Source organism: Hakea prostrata, chromosome 2, assembly GCF_041222555.1.
Source record: "Hakea prostrata isolate BN-2017 chromosome 2, UWA_Hpros_2, whole genome shotgun sequence".
Classification (NCBI taxonomy): Eukaryota; Viridiplantae; Streptophyta; class Magnoliopsida; order Proteales; family Proteaceae; genus Hakea; species Hakea prostrata.
The window spans coordinates 25089699-25099362 of NC_142601.1; positions in this window are offsets into that span (position 1 = coordinate 25089699).

Sequence of the window (9664 nt, forward strand, 5' to 3'; positions counted from 1 at the left end):
TTAACAATTGTCACTTAATGAAACGAAAAAGAAAGTGAATAACACACAATAACAAATGAAACTGATTCATTAACTTAACTAAGTTTTACAACGGGTTATATATGAAAAGCATAACTGAAATCCTAGTACAATATATCTATCTAGGAGATCATCGTCGGACTCTGGATGTCCTGACATCCTCAGTGATCTGAGTGAGCTGAGACTGCATCTGATCCTGCCTGGACTCTATCTGTGCAAGCCTCACCTCAAGCCTCTCATACATATGTGACTGGCTCGCCTCCATCCTCTCATATATCTGAGTCTGCCTGACTCCTAAACTCTCGAACAACTGCTCCTGCCTAACCCCCATCCTCTCCATCATGGAAGTCATAGATTGCATCTGAGCATACAGATCCGGTGCCTCTGGTGCAGCCTGTGATGGACCCCCAGTCTCAAAATGTGATGTGGGAACCCCTTGATCATCAGGACCAACCTCCTACATACCTATATCATCCCTAGCTTGATCCTCTGCTGGAATATCCTCACCATCATCCTTGAAATCAGACTCGTCACCTAGACTGGGAGATCTGCCAACTCGATCTAACTGCATCAGTCCAATGGTCCTCGTACCAATGGAATACCCTGCACCTCCAACAACTCTATCCTCACCATCCAGATCTATCCCGAAATAACTGAAGATACTTATCAATAAAATCCCAAAGCAAAGATTTCTGACACCTGGATGCATGACAACCTCGATCATAACATTCTGTATAATATAAGATAGATTGATCTCGAATCCCATATAGATCCGATAGATGAGTAAGGCATCCATCACCATAACCACATTATGATGTCCCGCTCTCGGTATGATGTTCCTCCCTACAATCTGACCGATGACTCTGGCCGATGCAATCATCTCACTGTTGTTTCTAGGATAATAACACCTATCATCATCCCAAAGTGTCATGCTGATATGGAGAGTTTATGATCAGACCGGGTTCACACCTGGTCCGACCCTCGACCCCGGTCGAGACGGAGAAAACCGAATCGCTCCCGAGCGAACCGGATCCAGAAGATGGCTTGCTAAAGAAGAAAGATTATTCGGTTGCAAGCGTGCCCTAATCTTACTTATGGATTAGGGTAATCACCCTGATGACAGCAGACTCAAACTGACGGCTGCGGATAATCATCATCAAAGGGATAACTATCGCATAACCTAACGGTTATCTCAGGAGTCCTCTACTAGCCCAAACTAGTAGAAGTCTATCGCTCAACGGATCTCATTGATAAGATCCAACGACTACCCGAAGAAGGCTCGAGTGCATCCAACGAAGGAGATTCGAAGGTACACTCTATATAAACCTCACTACCATACAAGGTGAGGGACAGATCAATCGATCAAAAAGAATACTATCTGAGACTCGAGTTCGGATACATACCGATAGATCCAAACTATCGGTGTTCCGCTATCTAGATCACCTTTCCCGTTTCTTCATTCATTAGCTCTGTGCTTCTAGCAGATCCATTTGTGATTAAGTTCATCAACTGACTTAGCCTTCGGAGGTGGACTCCCGACCCCAGCGGTCGGGCCACATCTGACACTTTCGTTTTGCAGGACATCACGTGGAGATCCAAGGGCTGAGCAGATTTTGGACGCATCATTTGGCGCCGTCTGTGGGAAAGACTTGAAAAAGCCATGGTGACTAGATCGGCAGCCGCTGCACAACGCAATTCCGGTGTTCAGATACCTGGGGTGAATAATCCAGATATTCCCCAGGAAAGCCAAAATCCTATCGAGGTGGATAATGGCCAGGGAGGACGTAATCTTCCTCCTGATACAATCCAAGATCAATTGGATCAGGTAAAGATTCAACTCTTGGAGGTGAGCCAAGCACTCCGCGTGCTCACCAGACGAGTGGTTTTACCACAAGAACCTGATCAACATGATTCAGGGAGACGTGCATTGCCATGTGATCAAATACCACGTGACCAAAGAATGGCTGAAGACCGGAATGTTGATCAGAATTTCCGTGAAGGAGACCGAGGACTTCGGAGGATTGATGATCATGTCTTCGTTGCAGTTGATCTGTCGTGGCTCACGTCATCCAAGCGACGGTTTCCGAACGCCTATTTCGGATTCGTGAGTTCAAACTTTCAAAACGTCTCTGAATCTTGATCGTTGATTTTGAATCAATCTCGATCGTTCAGATTCCCGAACACTCGTGCGGGAGTTTTAAAAGCGGTTCGTTGTCCTCGTAGGTTTCATTCTTCCTGTCTGAAATTTGAACCTTTGTTGTCTGCTTCGCGCCTTCCTGCTCTCAAGCTTCCGTCTCACTGAATCAATAAGTTTACTGGTCTTTTCTTTTTGTAGTTTACTGAAACGAGTAATGGCGGACGATAGGGCTTCTTTAATACCCCATGTTGGTGATAGCAGTGATGCTTTTGCTTCTCCTGCTCCCGAACAGTCGGATAGTGATAACAAAACCCTAACCGTCCTCTGGCAGGAGTTCGCTGAAGTTTCTCAAAAAGGTTTTGAAAGAAAAACCAAAACTTCCCCTGTCCTTGTCGAGTCTGGGTCTTCCAAGATCGTCGAGTCTTCTAGGCAGCCTCAAACCTCCGGGTTCAATGGTGGGCCTGGCTCTGTTACTTCCATTTATAATGGAGAAACCCTTCTTTCAGCTGTCCAAGATTTTGACCTTCCTTCCTCATATCGAGTTAGGGCTCCCCACCCCGATGAGAAGGTTGATTCATCCCTTTCGGGTGAATTTCTCTCGTACATAGATGCACTTGGAAAGCGGGGTTCGCTTTCCCTTTTTTAATCCTTTATTCTCCATGAGTTTTGAATCACTGGAACATTTGTCCCGGAATGCTCCTCCCCAATAGCTGGCGTCTCATCGTCGGCTTCTTGGGTTTGTGTTTTGAGCTTGGCATCACGCCATCTCTTTCTCTTTTTGTACATTTTCATGTTCTTTCTATCTCCCATCCTCCCGGATGGGTCTTTCTTTCCAAACGCAATAAGGCTGAACTTGATTGGAGGGGCAGCATCCTTGTCAAAGGAACTTGCCCTTCTAATCACAAAAGATGGCGCGAACGATACTTTTTTTCTGTCGAGCGCCTCCATCAGATCTTAACTTCCCGACCACCTGGAGGAGGTTTACTTCTTCGTCCGAAAGTAACCGGGGCCTTCCCTTATCCAAAGAAGACGAGGCGGCCATCAGGAAGATCAAATCCATTCCGTGGTATCAAGAGATACATGGATATGAAATGGAGTATAACTCCATCCTTCAGTACTGGGGCTTGGCTCATTGTGAGCTTCTAACCATCATCCCTTGATTTGACTGAAGTGATATGTCTTGAATTCTGATTCTTGTCCTTCTTCTTTGCAATGCCTCCCAGAACAAACCCTGAAAGCCTGCGGGTGAAGGCCGCTAGGGCCGTTGTGACAGCCGAGCAACGATCGCCCGGGGTCTTGACTGCAGATCAAGAGGCTTCTCTTCCCTCTCCCGACCCCTCTTACGGGGGTATCGGAAATATCGGGCCCGTAGCGATGCTTCGGGTAAAGGGAAGAAACCAATGGTGGAGAGGGCTAACGTCTCCTCCTCCGTCCGAACCAAGAGGAGGCATGACACAATTGATGCTCCCTCCAACAAAAAATCTAAAGCTTCGACGGATGGTGAGGAAGTCTTCATCCCCCAGTGGACCCCGAAGATGACCGACGGGGTCACTCGGGATCTCGAGAAAGCTGCAGAGTGGAGCTCCCTTAGTCTTGCTCCTTCGATCGCCGGAGTTTGAAGCCCTGGATGACACCTCCCTTGTTAGTCAATCTACAAGGTACCGGTCTTCTTGCTTACTTATGTTTTCATAATTTCTTATGACTTCTTTTGATATCTTCCGTCTTCCCGGGAATGCTTGTGTTGAGCTTTTATCAACACATGGAAGCATTGAGCCGGGTTGGTCGCACCGAGCTCCCTTGCTTGCAAACTTGTGAAGAGAAATTGGCCAAGGCCAATTCCGAAATAGACCAGCTGACTGCAGCTACCATGGAGCTGCAAAAAAAGCATGAGGAAGAAGTGATCTCCCTCAAGGAAACTCTTGAAGCTTCGAGAATTCGTGTCTCTCGCTGCCGAGCGCGAGGCCGGGAAGCAAAAGGCAGCTGCCACGTTGTTTGGTGACAGCCTTGAAATCAAAAGTAGGGAGCTCGAAGAACATCCGAAGTTGGCAATCCCTAGCAAGCCCGAGCATATAAAGCCGGACCTTCGGAAGGAGTGCATTCGGAAATACCCGAACAGCGTACCTTTCTCCGAATTGCTAGGTTTCTACAACATTCGGGCTTATCGCATGGGGCGAACGACGTTTGGGAGCAGATCCTTAGAACGATCCCGGACTTCGACACTTGCTCCTTTTCGTGAGGTATGCCACCCGAGGTCTTCGGGAAAGTTGGTATGGATCTTCCAGACTGGGCTCAGGGAGTAGATGATCCTTTTCCAGCTGACCCTCAATATGAGGCATATCTAGATGACGAGCCGGCACTTCCAGAGGAGAAATCACAAGCCGAGTCTCAAGTTGTTGCTTGTAGAGGATTCAGCCGATGCCACTCTTGAGGAAGGCTCTTCTCATGGTCCTGAGAAAAGTCATCCCGACCAGGGTCCCTCGGGCAATAATGAAGAAAAGGCTTAGGGAGTTGTTCTTTTGTAAAGATGTACCCTCAATATAATGAATAGACATTTCTTTATTCATGTTGGCCTCAAAATTTCCCCGTCTCCTGCCGAAGTATTGCCTTGAATATCAAAGTATTAACGATAAAACTTATCACTTAACTTTTCATTCCTCGCCGAATAATGATCTTATAGAAATATTGTGAAGATGCGTTTCGGGAAGATGCGTTAAGCTTCCCCACTACTTCATTTATTGCAAAGTCCGCACGTTTCCCTTCTGCGAAGTTCAAACGTTTTCCTGCTTTTGTGTACCATTCACTGTTTCCAATGAATCGGAAATACATCCATTATTTTAATGGCAGTGCGACGATTGGAGGTTTCTCTGCATCAGGTGCTCGCTTCCACATGTTTCCATGTGGCATCCCTTCGACCGTTGATCTTGCTTTTTGCGGATTTCAAAGCGTCTTTTCAATCTGGGTCGTCGGTTGTCCTTAGCCTTCAACCGTCGTCTTATACCTGAGGCTATTTAAAGCCTTCGTGGGTACTCTCCATCTATCCCGACTTCGCAAGATAGATTTGCTAAAGTGCCAAAGCAACCTTTCGTCCTTCGGCCTGCCTCCGTATTCCTCGTACTCCAACGACAGCTCTATCCATTTCTGAACAAGTGAGTTTTTTGATTTCTCATCTCTTTCTCCTCTTCCCCCCGAAGTAAACTGCACAGTAGTTATACTTGGGGTTTAGTTTGTTGGTGCATCGAAGCTTTTGGAAAACTAGGGTTTCCCCATTGTTGCTATCATTTATTTCTGTACTGGTACGGCTGTTTTTTGTTGTTTTGCATAGTGGCTCCCAAGATCAACCCGAACTTTATCAGAGCAAAATCTCGTAAGAATAGCGTTCCGTCGGTGGTGGTTGGGGCCAGTGCGGTGGTTTCAGCTAGTGAATCCTCCAAGCGTAAGGCGACTGCTGGCGATGAATCTTCAAGTCAGATTCCTGCAGCTTCTGTTGATGTCGTCCCTGCGCCTCCTTTGCCCGAAGTGACCGCTCGTCTTTCCCAGGAAGATCTTGATCACTCCGTTGCCGATGGTGCTGCCGGCAATCCTGCTGGTGAGCCTGTTGGTGCACCCCCGAAGAAGACTCTTCGGGCATCCGAGGCAACTATGTTGGCGTCTGATGAAGGTGTGGTCCCAGCAGGTGCTGCTCCTATTTCTAACTCTAGTGCTTGTTTGGCATCCTCCTCCTCTCCTTCTGAGTTGGAGGATTTTACCACCAGGAAGCGCCGTCGGGTGACAAGTGATGAAGCTCAGCCTTTGCTTGATGTAGTTCATCCTTCTCATCCTTCGCCTAAATTAGTGTCAAACGAGTTTGACAGAGCATTGGAATGGTGTACTGCCGCTCGAATGACTTCTGAGAGCGCAGTTCTTTCCAAACTTCCGGATGAAGTCTTTACGAAGTCACTTGGTGATGTAAGTCTTTCTTCATTATCCTCCGATTTTGAAAAATTACTTTTCTCCTCCTCGCTAACTCGAAAGTTGTTTGCAGGGAGTCTTGCTGGTAACTTCCACAACCAAGTGGAAGCAAGTTACTAGACTCGATAGGTTGAGCAATGAAGTTTCTAGGCTTCGGGAAATCTCCGAAGCTAAAGATGTTGAGATTGCTCGCCTTCGGAATCTAGCTTGGGAGGTGGCAGGAGAAAAGAATTCGATGATTGGTCATCTTCGGTCGGATTTGGATGATGCCAGGGAGAAGATCCGGCGGCTGGAGCGGACAGTTGGAAAGTCGGGAGCTAAAGGATCCGAAACATTACCCGAAAGGCAAGCTGTCGTTCCTTTGCCCGAATCCCTTCCAACCGATGTTCGCAGAGCTGCGTCTTCAAGTATTTACACAAGAAACCTTTTGTTGATATGCTGAATGCTTATAACTTGCGGGCGTATCGGGATGGTGAAAACGAAGTATGGGAATTATTAAGGAAAGATCCTCATTTTGATACGACTCCCTACGATCTTGTTTGCCATCCCGAAGTATTTACCGACACGGGTATTCCTCCTCCCGACCGGACCAAGGATAAGATTGATCCTCCACCTTCCGATCCGGATATTATGCAATATCTGGAAGATTCTCCTGTTTATTCTCCGCTGGAAGAAGTCAATTATGACGAGCTTGTGCCGAATGCGAGTTTGGTCGAGGACCATTCTTCTCTCGGACAAGCTGAACAAAGAGTATGAAATTGCGGAGGATTTTCCGAATATCAAAATATTTTTGTAATCCTCATTTCTTCTCTTCTTTTCCTTGACTCCCCACCAATGGTTGACTCATATGTTTGTTCTAGCAAAGTTGCGTCGATCTTGTATAACTTGTTAACAGTCACCTGTAATGACTTTCTTCTTTGATCAAAGATTGTATCCAGCTCTTGTAATTATTTTGATACTTGGCCTCTTTGGATCTTCCCAAGAAATAAGAAATTACTTTATCTTTGAACTTTGCTAGCCACTTGAATCGCCGTTGCATTAGGTCTTAGTTGTCCGAAACAATGCCTTTACTTAAGGATTTCCGGAGAAAACAATAAGTCCGAGAGGAACTCACCGGGTTTTACCGCCTCTTAAGGATTTCCGGGAGAAATACAATAAGTCTGAGAAGGAACTCACTCGGGTTTTAAACCGATGCCTTATACTTAAGGATAATTCAAAAATTCAATAAGTCTCGAAGGAACTCACTCGGATATCAAACCGATGCCTTGCAAAAGGAACTCACTCGGATTTTCATCCGATGCCCCGACTTAAGAAAGTTCGAAAAATTTTCCATAAGCGTTGAAGTGTTGAAGGACCCACACGAATTTTCATCCGATGCCTTATAGTTGGATCTTGTTCTTGAATGTGGTGTATGATGCCCCCCAATCAAAAGATAGTTTGTTGAAAACCAAAAGTTGCATTGATTGAGTTGAAAATGATTTCATCACGAACAAAATCGAAATCATCCTCAAGGATAAAACTTTTTGAGATGCCTAGCATTCCACGAACGATCCAACTCTTTCTGGGAATCAATGTTCTTCAGCCTGTAAGCTCCGGAACCGACCGGTTTCACAATCATATAAGGTCCTTCCCAGGAAGGGTCCAACTTTCTTTGGTGACGCGGGTCGGAAGCTAGGGTGTTTCTCAACACCAAATCTCCGGCTAAGTACCGACGATTCTTCACTTGAGTATTATAATGAGACGCTATCCTTCTTTGATAATGTTGAGTTCGTGCTATTGCCTTTGCCCGAACTTCGTCCAACAAATCAAGCAGTCCTTGTTCATTTGCTTTTTCCTCGAACTCACGATCCCGTAACGTCCCCGCCATTATCTCCATAGGTGCCAATGCTTCGGATCCGTATGCCAACCTGAATGGAGTTTCTCCTGTAGGTGTTCGAACCGTAGTTCTATAAGCCCACAGTACATTATGTAGTTCTTCGACCCAAGAAGCTTTGTCAGCTTCGAGTCTTCTCTTTATTCCTTCCAGTAGCGTTCGGTTAGTAACCTCTACCTGGCCATTGCTTTGGGGGTATGCTACTGAGGACATACGATGCTCGATCATATATGTTCCACAGAATTGCTCGAATTGTGGACAGTCGAACTGAGTACCATGGTCAGTGACAATTATCTTTGAATCCCAAAGCGATATATGATTGATTCAAGCACAAATTTCTCCACTTTTTTCTCGATAATTGTCGCCAGCTGCAGCTTCTACCCATTTTGTGAAGTAATCAATTGCTACTATCAGATATTCCCGTCCGCCCGATGCCTTGGTGAATTTGCCCATGATATCAATTCCCCACATTGCAAAGGGAATAGGATTTAGAATTGAAGTCATAATTTCCGCCGGGCGCTTCGATACTGTAGCATGAATTTGACAGTTACTACATCGACGAACGTAGTCCATAGCAGCCTCTTGGATCTTAGGCCAATATAACCCAAGCCTTAGAATTTTGTGGGCCAGGGCTCTGCCACCCATGTGAGTGCCACAAATTCCTTCATGAACCTCAGCCAAAGCTGATTTTGCTCCTTCGGGGCCTATACATCTCATAAGGGGTCCAGCATAAGATCTTTTGTATAGTCTCCCATTCTTAATGACAAATCTAGCTGATCGGGTCTTGATCAACCTTGCCTCTACTGGATCCTCGGGTAACTTGTCATCTCTTAGATATTCAATTATTGGATCCATCCAAAGAACGTTCGCTGCTTCAATATAAGAAATTTCTTTCTCATGATAACTTGGAAAAGTTACCTCTTCGATGTAGACCGAAGGGTCTAGATTCTTTTCCTTGGCATTGGCTAGTCGGGATAGCTCATCTGCCACTGAATTTTCATTCCTCGAAATATGAGATATCTTCAAATTCCGAAATTGGTTCTGAAATGCCTGCACTATCTCCCGATATTTTTGCAAGCGTGGTTCTTTAATGCCATACTCCCCCTGGACTTGGTTGACTATAAGCTGAGAGTCACTATAAATAGTAACATCTGCAATAGCTAATGCCTTTGACAACCGAAGTCCTGCTATCGTGGCCTCATATTCCGCTTCGTTATTACTTGCATCAAATGCGAATCTTAAAGCATATCGAATAATAAATCCTGCTGGACTTTTTAATAAAATTCCAGCGCTGCTCCATCTTTATTACTCGAACCATCCACATATACCTCCCAAGTGGTTGGTATAATGGGATCCTCAATGGTGGGTTCCACTGTGCAGTAGTTTCTACTACAAAGTCGGCTAATGCCCGAGCCTTGATTGCGAGTTACGGGCTTAAAACTCACTTGGAACTCACTTAGCTCAACCGACCAGGATACCATCCTTCCGGACAAATCGGGTTTGTTAAGAACTTTACTAAGAGGAAAAGTTGTAAATACCTCAATTGGATGAGCCTCGAAAATATGGCCTTAGCTTCCCGGCGGCCATCATGAGAGCCGAGCACGCTTCTCGATCTGCGAATATCTCGTCTCCGCATCTAGCAACACGTGGCTTACATAGTAAATCGGCCACTTGTTTCTTATCTTTCT